The sequence below is a fragment of the Lathamus discolor genome, chromosome 5 (genome assembly GCF_037157495.1).
Source record: "Lathamus discolor isolate bLatDis1 chromosome 5, bLatDis1.hap1, whole genome shotgun sequence".
NCBI classification, from domain to species: Eukaryota; Metazoa; Chordata; class Aves; order Psittaciformes; family Psittacidae; genus Lathamus; species Lathamus discolor.
Genome location: NC_088888.1, coordinates 85,790,536 through 85,805,613, shown reverse-complemented (window position 1 = coordinate 85,805,613; position 15,078 = coordinate 85,790,536). Strand labels below are relative to the sequence as shown.

General features: G+C 39.3%; 1 protein-coding gene across 1 annotated transcript in view; it reads right to left on the bottom strand.

Annotated features, from left to right (window-relative positions):
* Positions 1 to 15,078, bottom strand: part of DST (dystonin) — a 297,096-nt gene that overhangs the window by 236,140 nt on the left and 45,878 nt on the right.

Below are 15,078 nucleotides of genomic sequence, written 5' to 3'. Positions count from 1 at the left end.
TGTTCCTGGGCCCAGCAATCTTCAGCTGGATCCTCAAATCCCCCAGGCTGCAGATGCTCCAGGAAATTACTCTACAACATCACTTAACCTTTATCAACTCTTCACATTTTATTTGTGCCTGCCTATTAGATTTACAGTTTTACCTGAGTTAATGATACAACCAAGCTAAGTTTAAATGCAAACACCACATCATATGAAAGTTCATTAAAAAAATCATATGGTAAACATTTTGGTGCAGAAATTGGAAACTCTGTTGTAATAGAGATGTCTAAAATGAGAAAGTACAGTTATAAATTGTAGTTTATACTCCAGTGTTCTGGAGAAGTTGGAACTTCCCTCAGCACTAGGACACCAGCTCTGAGGAACCTAGGGAAATAATTCCTGCCTACTTAACCGTTGTCCAATGCCAACCTCCACTCAAACCAAAAATACTCCGTCCTTTGGAAATGGATTTTCCCAAATTGCAAGAAAATTTCTGGTGGTTAATATTTCTTCTGAGTTTGGCTATTCGCTAACTTCCTCCTGCTTCAAGATGGAAAAATCTTGAAGTACTTTTGGAATCCAACCAAGAGTTTCCTTACAAAGGATATCTCTGCTACTGCTAAGGCCTAAACTATCAGAAAAATGAAAATACTATGTGCAACTCCAATCAGGCTTAAGTTCCTTCTGTCTCAACCTCACAGTTTTTAAAGAAACTGGGTCTGGCATTACACTGTTGGGGTTTTTACAAACTGCTTTACAACATTTGATCACCTAAAAAAAAATAATAAAACAAACAACTTAAGTTTTCAGGGTTTTTTAAAGGGGAAAAATGTCAGTCATATTTCTGTACCCATATCCCACATTTTATGTATTTGACACCACAGTGGATGACACTGTATTAACCAAAAGACAAGCCAGATCCACCAGCAGTAATTCCTGTGCAAGGGTCGAGATTTCAGAGTGGTTGTAATGAAGACAAAAAATGCAGACTCACCAGCTTGCAAAAGTTAATCCTCATCCACACTTTTGATCAAAAAATGTGGGTAGGACAATGGGAAGTTTTCAAATGTTAGCTAGCAAGAATATTTGTTATTAATAAAGAATATTTATTGGTATTTAAATGTTGTTTTGCAAGAATATTTGCCAACTACAAGGTAAGCTGTTAACATTCAGAATTACAATGAGTACTTAAAAAGATAAGGATTTTTAACTACATGAAACATAAACCTTAGAAAGCTCTTTACAAACACACCTCCTCATGCAAAAGGGAATGTGAATATGAAAAAACGTGCCAGTAAGAATGACTATCAACCTACAGAGATGTTACTCATAAGGACTAGTGGCAAAATGAACAATTCCTGGTGTTCAACTACTTTGTCTCACATACATGAGCCATAATTATAAAAACTATTTCAGGAAAATTTTCAAAGGGTCAGAATTCACAGTCATGGGCAGATTTGTTTCTCAGTAAGGTGGCAAATGCACATCTGTTTAGGTTAGCAGAGACATATCATCATGTTTCCAGGGTTGGAGTCTTCAATGTTGGAGACTTCTTTCTTCATACTCCATTTCTGTAATAAACACCCTGATGCTCTTTGAACATCAGCTGCTTCCTGTGCTTAAAATTCACCATCACCACCTACTTCTACAGTCCTCTTCTTTAAGTTCATCATGCTAATGAAATAAGCTTAGGAGACATCTGGTTTTGATCATCCTAATGGTAGCACAATCATTGCTCTTACATTACCTCAAAAATAGCATGCAAGATCACTTCCTCAAAATAAAAGTTTTGCTCTCCCACACCATTACCAGCAGACTGATATCAAGTGTTGTTTAGCAGTCATTTCAAGGCTGAATCCACATCCTAAAATTTATACACCACATTGCCTGTGAGTGTGTGGCTTTGCAAAAAGATAAAATAGAAGTTTCTCAGTTTTCCCCTCTGCCAAAGTCACTGTGTTTACCTCCATTGTGTTACAGCACCTTAGTCATAAGGATTCTTCTGCTTTCAGTAGAGGAAGTCTTAACCCATCAAGGTAGGTCATCTGCTAATGACCCACCAGCAGACTTCATTGCTCTGTAGGCTACACCCATACTGCAGAGTATCCATGTTCTGCAACGGGCTGTAAGATTATTCAGACTGAGCACATTACAGCTTTCTTCCACCTTCATACCTATGTTTCCCTTCCTTGGAAACCAGGATTCAGACTGAAATGAGAAGCAAGAGGAAAGAAAAAGCGTAGTGTGTGCTTGGGGCTCACCCCAAGTCAGGTCCTACACAGATTGTGAGGCAGGACCTAGAAAGTGCTCTCTCTGTAGTCAACAGACAAAGTGGTTCTGAGTTTAAGGTCCCACACTCCTAATTTTGACAACTCAGTGATTACTCTTGACCATGACATTTTTGTCTTAGCCCTCTGCATGCCCCTTAATATCATCATGATTGGCACGGGAGTGGTTGTTCAGCTTGTCTGTTGTTCTTGTTTGGGGTTTTGGTGGGATTTTGGTTTGTGTTTGGATTTGTTGTTTTTTTTTAATGGAACACTAAGAAGCTCAAATATACCATCTGTTTACGTAAGTAAAAGACAAAGCTGTGAACACAATGGAGTAATTTGGAGATAACATGACAAAAGTCAAACCCTTGACCACAACAACTGGTGTAAGATATAACAGGGTCTTTAATTCCAGCTACTCATACTGTTAAAAGTGTCACTCCCTAGCATTCTGCCAACAACATGCAGAAGTACTAGTGTAAGTATAAATACCCAAGCAACTTTCAAATACATTACAAAATTGTCATAAGGAAAAACAAAACTGCAATGGACTGATTCACTAACAAGTCTGCTGTAACAAGCATCACACAGGTATTTTTAAAAGTCCATGTCTGAAATAATGCTTATGTAACTATTTTTTAATGAGTAAGGGCCTTTAAAAACACCTCTCAGCAGCACTTACTTCACATACCTTCTTCTGAAAATGATTCAGGCTACCAGGCTACCTACAGTTTTTTACCAAAGAAAAAGAGCATATATTGTGGAGTACTCCTACCATCGACAGCAAAACATTTGTTATTTCATAGAGCAAGAGCAGCTTTGGGCACCTCAGTCTTAAGCTATGCATCACAGCAACTCACTGCAAAGATATTTCAAAGGCAAAAAACAGTTTTAACTCAAGCTCAAATACCACCTCTGTACTCTAACTTCAAAACACTTCTTCAGAACAACTCCTACCTACAAGAAATCAGCCAATGCTCAGTGACTAGGCAAAGGGAATGAAGCGATGTTATCCAAAGTCTTGAAATGCTCCTGAAATTCCTCATCTGTTATATCAGCATAAAGCCCTTTGAACATTTACCAAAAATATATCAGCTTTTAGAAGTATAAATGTATCTTGTTACAGTCTGTTCAGAAGGGAAAACTGTTTGTTTCTTCACTTCCTTTCTGCAACAGTACTCCACGGGCTGTCTTTATATTTGTAGCCTTCCTAGGAGAGCCAACATAGCCCAGATTTTCAAACCCAGACCAGCCCCATTTTACAGAGAGGCTCCTTTTCCAGACCTAAGAGGTAGGAAGGAGGAATGAAATACCTCCTTTTCCTCAGACAAAAGCAAAATCACTAATTCTGCTAACCTTCCACAGTCTCCTCCCTCATCCATACAGCTGAGCACAGATGTTCTACCTTTGCCTCATGAGGCACTTTGACACTTAGGACAACACAAGTCTGTACATACATGCATACCGATACACATACAACTTCATCCTCCCTATCTTTTAATTCTTGGTTACTTGTAAACTATTCATGCAAACTTGCAATAACAAGACTTGCAAGAACAGTACTATAACATTTATCAAGGACTTCAAGTGATGACTGAATTTAAATACCTCATTACAGCAGTGATCCGTTCAGCCCGTGTGGGAGGCTGCCTTTTTATTTGAGAAACTACTGCACTCCTTTTCACAGCTTTACTTCTCACATGAGAAGACTCCTATATTGCATGGTTATTTACTTTCTCTTCAAACAATCTAGATGAATAGAAAGAATTATGGTTAACTAATTTTCTTAACTGATTTTTCCTATTCCTCCTACAAACTTCTGTTTGCAGTGACCATGCCAAAAGGAGTTTTCAGCTATGCAATGTAACTGTGACTCCAACGTGGGAAAAAAGTCAGAAAGAAAAGACTTCTCCCCTTTCCACCGAAAATATCAGCTCTTTTGGAAGTGTCTGCAAGTCACTTTATGTGAGTACCATGTCAGCAACCAACACTGGGTTGCATGAGGTCTTAGTCTTCTAGGGCTTTGTGATCACACAAACTCACATGCTTTCCAAGCATTCTACTTTAGGAAGAGATTTAATTGACGAATGAAGACATTCCTCATACTTGAAAAGATTAAGCTAACCCACAAAATACAGTGGGGCATAAAAGAAACTATTGTGAATTTTGTAACGTAAGCATTGCCTTTTGATCGTATCTGCTACAGTTCCAGTTACTCCACATCACTTCTGGAGAGCCTGTTTTGTGCTGCTGGGTACGGAGGAACAAAGTATCCATGTGATCTCAGCATTTCAAGCAGGAGGTGATCTCTGCAGGTTGAGTCCCACGAGCATTTTATGCTATTTCAGATTACAGAAAATTACTGAACAAAAGAAGGTAGATTATGATTAAAAAAATAAAGGGTGTACAAACTTAGGATACATATTACTTATAGATATAAGTAATAGATATAGTAATAGATATATTATTACTTATAGATACAAGTAATAGGATACCTATTACTTAAAATTAAGGTTAGCTCTTCCTAGTCTGCCATCTTTCCAGTACAGTTTAAAATGGTTCTATTATTTTAGTGTTCCTGCTACTTACCAGTTCCATAAGCATAATAAATACTCCACAGTAAATATTAAGCTTTTCAGGATAGCATGGTATTTCGAGCTCAGATCTAGGTATTCATTATAGCTTTCATATCTTTTTCTGCTCTTTTGGTCTTCTAAGCACATTCTATTTTGCTGAAAAAGCAGTAGTTCTTATCTACTGTTTATTTATGTTTTCTGCTGATCTTGCTACATCTTTACATTACTCAGACAGTGCTGGCAATTCCTTTTAATTATGGGGCTCTGCTGCCTTGAAGAAGATGAGCATAAAAATTTGCTCAACATCAGTAAATCAACCAGCTCTCTCGAGCAGGAGAATGAGATGTTTCTGCATGTGCTCTGAATTCAGATTCTTCAGCCCAAACTCTGGGCACCATTATGTTACACATTTTTGACATAATGATCTACAGTATGCTCTTTGGTCAGCTTTCTTTTTCCCCTTGCCTCTACCACAGAGTTAAGCTGAAATTAGTGTTAACTCTTACTGACATCCTATACATTTAAATATTCTTCTAGGGGTCTGATAATGACTATTAACCTTGTCTAGTTTGCCAGAGGGTGCAATGCAAACCAGCGCAGCCCATTAGCTGATAACTCATTATCTTCATATCACAGTGAAAACAGTGACTGAGCAGTAATCCAATTTCACTTTGCATCTCATATATTATTATTTATGGTAGCTGCTCTCCCTTGAGCTAGGCTAACCAGCCAGAAGGTACTGTGAACAATTGAAGTTTTCAGGAAAGATACAACCTGACCTAAGACAAATTGCATGTGGCAAAATGACTGGGTCAGAACCTAAAATGAGGTATCCAGAGCTAAGTTAGTGCAAAGAACATCTGTATATCCTATGTCCCCCCAATATTATTAAAATTGGTCTTTTTTCAACCTACAAATGCCATTTCAAGATTTTAATTTTTTTTTCCTCTGAAGAGAAAAATCCTTTTACCATAAAATTATCAACCAACTAACGTGAATGCATGTATGGTCATTCCATTTTAAAAATCACAGTTTAGTGCTGCAGATGTGTGGTGCATGTTTATGTGTACACATGCACATAAACATGTGCTCTCTGAAAGACTTCTGAAGCAGCCTGAAATCACAGATCTTCTGCTTTAAGGAGATATTTTATGGGGTAAAAAAATCAATTTTCCTAAACTTGAGAAAATAAAATTAATTTCTTCCATATGAAAAATGCTGCCAAAATCTTCTTTCCACACAAATCATTGGTATTTTTAGAAGTAATAAGCCTTGCCTAAGGGAACTATATTTTCCACATTTCACTAATTCCTATTCAGAACAAACAAATAAGGAATACAACACTCCATCAACGCAACCAAGCAAAATTACTTTTGCATTTTTCATAGTCAGCTCTGCCAAAGACCACAGGACAGACCATAACAGCACACAACTTGTAACCATTTCACAGTCTCCCAGATTTTTACTACACTGCAATTCTGCAGATACTGAGCGTATGTAAGGCTTCAACTTTGAACTCTATTGCAAATTATTAATTATTCCTTTTTCTCCTCTAAACTAGGAAGCACGTTTCCACTGAACTTCATCTTAACCTAGTACGGACTTGACATATTTCAATGCTCAAGTAACTTTTGCATCACTAACGTTATCAAAATCTCACTAAAATATATGCAAGCATTAGTTCATACTCCTTGCCCATCATACCTAAGAAGAAAGCAAGCACCCTTGTTTGGTGTAATGTTCTTATGCTGCTTTTTCAGCCAAGTATCCAACTTCTCAATGCTCATATATAACCTTCTTGACCATTTAAGCATTGCTTGGATCATGTAGTAATAGTATCAAACCTTAAATTTACATCAGGTTTTTTGTTTCAACCCTTCCTGAAATGTCTGAGATTCCTTATCCCATGCACTGGAATAGACCCTTATGAAATACCCATTTTAAACACAAACTGAATTTGTAGTTGCAAGAACTATCTTGTAAAAACATCAGGAAAGCCACCATACCAGAAGCTACTTCTCCAAGCAGATGAAATACTTTCTCAAACAAATAAAAATCATAACAAATTAAATAACCCTTTCATTAACCTCGAATCTTTCCCCATAGCTTAGTATTCAGAACAAAATTTCTTGCTTTAAATATGCTCATGCAATTATTCCAATCTTAGCTCATGAATTTGCCTAGAAATAGGACATCAGAATTTCGATTGCTTAACTAATGTGAGCAGAAGCCAACTATGACACTTATTAAAGACTAGTAATTCTAAAAAAGTAAACTTGTAAAAAAAATTTTAGGACAGTTTTCTCACTACACCTACCCTAGCAAATTAAACACCAGCCTGGTGTTCCTGAGCACTGGAATTAAACCCCACAATTCTAGGAAGTTTTTAATGGAGTCATCCCTAGCTTGCTGGCAGCCCATGCTCTCTGTCCGTCCCCCAGACAATTCTCAGGCACAGTTCAGGGTGAGCATGGGTCATGCAGGATTTCGAGCAGAGCTTGCTTACAGCCCTATCTGGAGAAAAAGAGAATCTCAAAGCATGGATGCAGGCTCTTCCATAGGCATGGGCATCAGTATCACAGAATGGTCCCGACTACATTAATTTACTAGCATGGATGTAACTACAAGACAAGTAATTTTTACCTCAACTTTTTAATCCAGGTTTCAAAGTACCGCAATGACTGCCCTGAATTCCTTACCTCTAATCCTTGCAAACATCAGTCATGCTGTCTGCTGCGTTGTGGGAAAGGAAATGCCTTCCCAAGACAAGTGGGGTACTATGAGGCCAGGCAATGAAGGGACATGGAGCGTTATCAGATATATCACAGTTACTCTGAGGCAAATGTCAGATGTGCCTAGAAGCACATTGCTCGTTGAAAGAGTGAGTTAGTTACATCCCATTTCACCACTGAGCACAAGCAGACACACAAGACAGCTAATACAGATTAGCTCAAGCATTGTAACCTCTCATTTTATCTCAGTCTAGAGCAGCTTCTCCATTTTGCAACACCACACAGCAATTATTACAGTTCTTTCAAACATAGACAGGAAATGCATAAACCCAGGGTGCTTGTGAGGCTGGGTATATCCAAGCAATAGAAATAATCATGTGCTCCATGTCTCACTGAATTACGATGTGCAAAGCTGATTATACTCTACTGCAAGCAAGTCAGTATGAATCCCACTGGCCAACTGGCCAACACCATCCTCTCCAAGAAAGAGATGCGAGAGCCATTTCAGCTGCATTGGTCAAGAAGCAGATGAAACAGTGCTCTCCTGAACTGAACTTCTAATTCAGCAGCATATTGCTTGTGCTGCTTCACAGTTTACACCACATTGCTGCTGTGCTAACTCCAGTTCTCACCTACCCTGGAAGTGCGTGAAGGATGAAGCAACTGGTCTCCCGGAGTGAGCCCTGGTGTTCAGCTGGAGGAAAAGGCTACCAGACAGCTGGTATCTTGGCCAGATTAACTAGGTTATGCACTTTAATATCAGCTAGGAAGACAGCTGTGCCTTCTTAACTTCTACATACCACAACAAACAGAGGAAGAAATAGTCAGTAAAAGAAACCAGCATCTTGGGAACATTAAACCTCCTTCTATTTCTTCTATACTAAATGCAGTTCTAAAGAGAATGGAAGCTTTAGATGAAAATCCATCATTCAGAAATGAACCACAGGGAAATTTCACGGTCCTCATGAAATGCTGTTGCTTGGAGATTCAGGTAGAAATTTGTTGCTGAAATAGCAGCTATCAAAAATAGCTCAAGTGATATTTGACTTGGCACAAGGTCATGAAGGCAACATTCACAGACACGTGAGGGGAGATTCACAGATTCCAAAATTGCTGGATCCCAAGCTGACCTCGCAGCAACAGACTTTTGACTGCTAAGAAAAGCTTTAGTATCATGAGACAAGGACAAGATGCAGATAATCTGCACTGGGTGGCAAGATGAAATGTAATTTAAAAACAAAGCAAACAAACAGAAGACCCACACATTGCTTTAAACCAACAGATAGTCAAGGGCTGTCAGTAACAAACTCTTATGTAGAGTGCACAAGGTCCTGCAAGGATCTCTTCCGTCCTTCGACTGTACAACTCTAGTATGCTACAAAGAATCTTATCTAGCAGATAATCCCCTCCTCTAAACTATCCAAGGCCTACACCCAGCAGTTCCTATCCAGAGTACGTAATCAGCTAACAACCATGTAAACTGCTGCAGCAGCTGCTGCAGATACTCCAGGTCTGGCTGGAGCACTCCCCATGTTACAGTGGGCCATCAGACCATGATAGGCAAAGCAGCACACCAGTAGCCACAGAGACAGGATGAGTGCATCTTCTACCCACACGAACAACTACAGACTTTTCTCTTCTGGGCTTCAGAACACGGCAAACCAATCTCTGTCCCATTATTTAAGGAACATGTAACAATATTGGAAGTAACCACTCTATGAAGTGGATATTAAAAAATACACTGTATATATAGGGAGGGGAGCGAATGAGTGATTTAGTCTGTGCAATTAATTCAGCACCAAGGTGTTCTATTAGCCCTTGACGAAAGGAAACCAGTGATGGCACTACTGAAGACTGGTCAGTCTTGGAAGGTCTCTCAAGGCCTCATGGCACAGTCCAACCCACCTGAGGGATCCAAACTGCTGACTGAATATGGCTACTGCCCCCAGGCCTGTCCCGCTCAAAGGCTGCGGGGCTGGGCCCATGGGCAGTGTCTTTGCTAGCCTGGTTATCACACTGGGCTTCCAAGTCCCTTGCAGAGCAGTCAGCACTCACTGCCCGCCAACAAGTTCCTCCGAGCTTCCATCCTCTCATCCAGAAAAGAGATGAGAAGGTATTATGAAGAAGGGAAATGATGTGTATCTTCCAAATCCTCAGTGTTGTTTTCATAAAAACTCTGCAGCTTCCTGCCACTGCCTAATCCTGATGGAATTTTTATAGTTTCCTATCACAGATCACTGCATGGATCCTCTGCTCTCAACAGAGTGGAGGACATTATCAGTGCTTTCGATGAAGACATCTACACCCTCAAATGGCAGTGTCACAACCTCTTTTAGTATTCTTAATGCTAACAGCTCCACATTTTATATGTGTTGCCAATGTTGAATATGTTACTGGAATTTCTTTGGCTGGCAGTAGCAGCATAACATGCAGTGGAGTTCAGCTCAGTGTTTCATCCTGCTCTCCAAATTTTCCATGAATATAAACATCAGCAAACAAAAAGCAAGGCAAAGACCAGAACCTACACTTTTCCTCTTCCGCACACCAATCTACAATTGCCTTCCTTTCAGCCTCCTTACTCCCACAAGTTCACACAGTAACTCAGCTTTACGAGAAGAACATTCTATTCCTAACCGAACATCCGAAAACTTGTGGCATTCTGGGTTGCAGATAATCAAGACTCTTCAAGCTCAGAGAGGGCTAAAATTATATCTAATCCTCAAACAAATACTCGAATCACTGTTATTCTTATGCAAATTCACACAAAAGCAGCATTCACTTTTGGATTAGGTTTCCCTGGTTAGTAACCCAAAGAAAACATGCAGGCAGTTTGCTGTCTGACCCTTGGCATACAATGAACCCCAGGCAGAAGATGACAGCAATTCAGTATTTCTGAGAAGACACAGATATCCAAGGACCTTTTAAGCCAAACACTGATACTCCTCATAAATTCAGATGCCTAAAGAAGTTGGCAGTGGTTGAAAGCAACTAACCTGGACTGCTGTATGGAACATCCCAATTTAGGCAAGATTTAGGACTGTATTTTGCCCTTTCTCTTCTATGTGGCCTTGTTACATGCATCCTTTCTGCTAAATGTTAACTGAGTTTGCATTAAGGCTTTAGCACCTCTCAGCCTTCATTTCTTGGCTGCACTGGACAAAGGAGTTTTCCACACACACTGGGTGGTCTGAATGGTGGGTATCAAATCAGCATAACAACACATTGCAGAGCCTTTCTTCCGAGGATCATAGTATTTTCCAAACACTACCTCATTATTTTTCCAACTGGTTATACATACACATGAAGCATGGGGTCTCCCAGCTCCTAAGACAGCTCTCTTCCCAGCTCCTTAGTTGTTAAAGTTACTTCTTAGTACCTTTTAAGTTGAGCAACAAACTTGTTCTACAGTTCTTCCTTTTCCGTCACTGGCTGAAGTAATTAAGTCCTGCTAATAATAATAAAAGCCATTACCTTCAAGCACACATTTGATCTTCCTGTCAAGTCTTCACACAAAGGCAATGCCTTTATCTCAGTTCTTCACCTCTTCTAAGATTTTTGATGGTGCTTATTTTCTGAACATCTTTCTGAGATCCTCACCTCCTGAACAAAGTCTTTTACTGGTGTCATATTTTAGTCTACTCAGAAATGGGCGCGGAGGACCAAACAAACAACAAAAAAGCACCAACTCCACACTAAGCAGTATTTAGTCCATCACACTCTAAGAACAACTGAAGAGTTTCTTCAGGCATTTCGTAACTATTCCTACAGCCACAAAGAGTAACAAAAGCTACTTATTGCAGCAATGATTCCCTGAGCAGACATGACAGTTGCCAATTACTATGCCCAACTGTAATAAAATCACTTATCAGCCCTAAAAACTGAACTTTTCCATACCCCTTTCTGATTAAAAGTGTAAAGGGAAGGGAGAGGCTTGGTTCCTTCCCCTCAAGTAAACAGACATCCATAATTGAGAAAGGGCACTGGAGATACCTGTCAGAAAGCTTCAATCAAGCTTTACCAAAGCTGAATAAGCAAATTAATTTTATGTCCACAGAAACTGCATCATTAACACTATCTTAACACATCACTACAATGCATAATTTTCACACAGCAGTTTTTCAGCTACACAGTAATTACTAGAATGGCTGATACCACACAGGACACGATATAACACAACCAACCAAGAAGGCACAGGAAGCCAAGATGGTGTAAACCGCACTCCCGAAAAAATGAAAAGTTACCATGCACGTATCGTGTGGCCAGGAGAGAGGACAAAATTACAAAGAAAGAAAATAATTAGTAGTAGAAAGGCAATTTAAACAAGAGAAACTATGTGAAGCAAAAGATGCAGGGAACTGCCAAGGTGTAACAGAGGCCAGCAGCTTTCTGGGGTCAGCAGGGCCATCAGGGCAGGACCTGTCAGCCGGGGGCCATCCCACTTCCGCAGCCAGGAGCAGGGCAGCCGGGAGCACTGTCGCAGCCCGAGCCCCAGGCACTGAGCACTGCTCTGGCTGAGGTGTCCAGGCTCAGATGTCTGGGTGAGCTGTCCAGGCTGAGGCTGGACTAGGACACAGGCTCATGCATGGGCCAAGCTCAGCAGGGCCCATGGCCAGCCAGGGCAGGCCGTGGGGAGCTGCAGACAGACCAGCCTTGCTGTGCCATTGCTAGGACAGGGGCTGGCGCGGGGCCCTGGGCCATGGGCAGCTGAGAGACCAGGCAGGGACAGTGAGGACCATTACTGCCCTCAGGGCCCAGACAAAACCAACACGAACAGCAACTATGATACCAATTAATCACAGAAATAGCTTCACCCTGATGTCAAAAGTGAAAACAGGCCAATGGGTGAGATAAAAAGCTCCGGTTGCAGACAAAATGGTTGTCACACTAAAAATATCAGCAGTAACTGACACACAAAAATTCCTGTTTACAAACTTCGCAGGAAGAAGCAGTTAGATCATGAAGGATGCCACTCTTCATAAAGCGGTAAACAGTATCCATCAGGAAATACTCAGCACAGAGAAGACAAACCGGGAAATACAAATATGTAGCTACCGAAGTTAATAAAAATGCCGTTACTGCCTTCCAAATCAGGGAAAGAAAAAAATTACTGCTAATTTTAAAAGGTTAAATCTTAAAATCTTCATTCAGTATTTATGCCGATTAATTGCCTCAAGATATAATTTAACAGATACTTATCTGCAGGATTACGGAATGCACTGTCAACATGCTGGGCAGGATTGGGGATCACTTGTTATTAACAATGAGGAAGGCACTCCTGATGCCATCTTGTTCAAGTGTTAGAAGTATTTTAGAAGATCAGTATGAGGCCACCAAACAGCTGAAAACCTTACTGAAGCTAAGATTTCAAATGTTGTAAGTGATGCTAGATTTCAAAATTACTTCTATTTAAAATAACCAAGATTTATAATTATAAAAAAAGCATAAGAGGTAAGTCACACAGAAGCAGGAGAAACTAAAACTAAAGCAACACTACTTAAACATGTAAGAGTATATGTTAAGATTAACAATACACACACAACCCTATTCATGTTTTATTATTTACTTCAGTACCAGAAGGCTAGTATTCTAAATGCCCAATGCCAATAAATAAACAGACACATGCTATAGAAGTTTGCTATGCCAGAAATGTTTCCCTTAGTGAGATAGAAGCCCTACCCAAGCAATGGTTGGAAAAATCAGGATAACAAATAATACAAGAGACATAGCACCTATCAAAGAGAATTTTGTTACAAATCAGACAATAGTGCACATATTCATGGATGGTTAGAATCAGGGAGGCAGCAAGACCAGGCGTGCTATTGCAAGAGCTAAGTATCTGAATAAACTCTTTACTGAGCAAGAGCCTAGCTTTTAAGACAACAAACTGTTGTTCTTTTCCCCAAAGCCTCGTTTTACAGAGAAATTACCACGTTCCATCACAAGAAAGAGTCTCAAAGAAGAAATTACGTAGCCACACAGGAAACCTTAATACATCAACAAGCAGATTACATAGCCAACTACCATCACCTTGCTACAAATTCGCAAAGACCTTAAGGTATCAGAGAAGAACGCTGCTCACCAAAACTTACACTAAAACACATCACCATTCTCCAGATTATTTGCAAGAAATAACTTAAGAAACTTGAGAAATTACTGATACAGTTCTGATTAGTTTCACTGGGAGTGGAACTGAAAAGTGCAAATTAAAACGAAACAAAACCCCTAAAATACTGGAAAGATAGTAAGAATATAATGCCAAATCAAATGATAAATCAAATTCCTCCACAACTGTTTGGACTCAGTATACTGAGTTAAAAAAAAAAGGGGGGGGGGGGGGGGGCAGAGGGGAGTTGTGGGGGTATGGGTGTGTGTATCTATATATACTGTGTGTGTGTACCTGTATATGTGTATATGTGTATATGTGTATATGTGTATATGTGTATATGTGTATATGTGTATATGTGTATATGTGTATATGTGTATATGTGTATATGTGTATATGTGTATATACACACATACCTATATAGGTAAATAGAGGGAAAATTGACCTACATTTCCAAAACCTGACCAAAACCACCTAGGATATACTATGTAACTCTTCTGTATCCTGAAAAACCTCTTACAGAATAATTAAGTTATGAATTTTGGCTGCCTTCCAGTACAAGGAGAAGAATGGTATGGGCTTACAGAAATCACCAATGCATTCTGCATTTATTAAAGATTTGGAGAAGGCAGTAAAAAAACAAATGTGATCTTGTCTGATCATACAGATGTTTTCAGATTGGGAGAACTCCAAAATTTTAAGACATAAAACCCAACCTATTAAAACTGGAAAGATTATTAGACAATGAAATACAATAAAAAAAAAATTGGGAATGAAAACCAGAAGCTGAGCATCTCTGAACTGCCAAGACCATCAGTGGAAAACTGCCTTCTAACAGCACAAACATCAATAAATCTTATGTAGCTGGTTTTCTAGAATTAGCTAAAAGAATAAAAAATGAAATATGAAAAGGAATTCTTAAATACATATCAGACCTATAACATAAAACAGTAATGCAACAAAGGTACCACATACAATCACAGTCTTGTCTCACAAAGTAGTAGGAACACTGAAGTGCATGTACAGTCATTAAATGCTTTGGCACAGAGAGAACTTAGACACGTAAAGAGATTGCAGGAGCTGAGATTTTTGATTATGAAATACAGAACTAAGAGCATTTTAACTGAAATACAAAAAAAAAGACAAAAAATGTTAGCACTCCCTTTCACTTATTTGCTACACTGACAAAATCAAATTGCAAGTAGATGTCATTATCTCACATAGCATCTAAGCTATTTGTCAGCATTAACATCTAGTCATTCAGATAAATACAGTGATGGCCTCTTTATTTACTCAGAAGGGGGAAAAGGCAAATAAATCAACTTAAAATTATTTATCATCGGCGTCATTAGTTAAGCAAATACATGGAAAACAAATCTTGGGGGCCTATTCTGCTAAAACACAGAAGACATCTT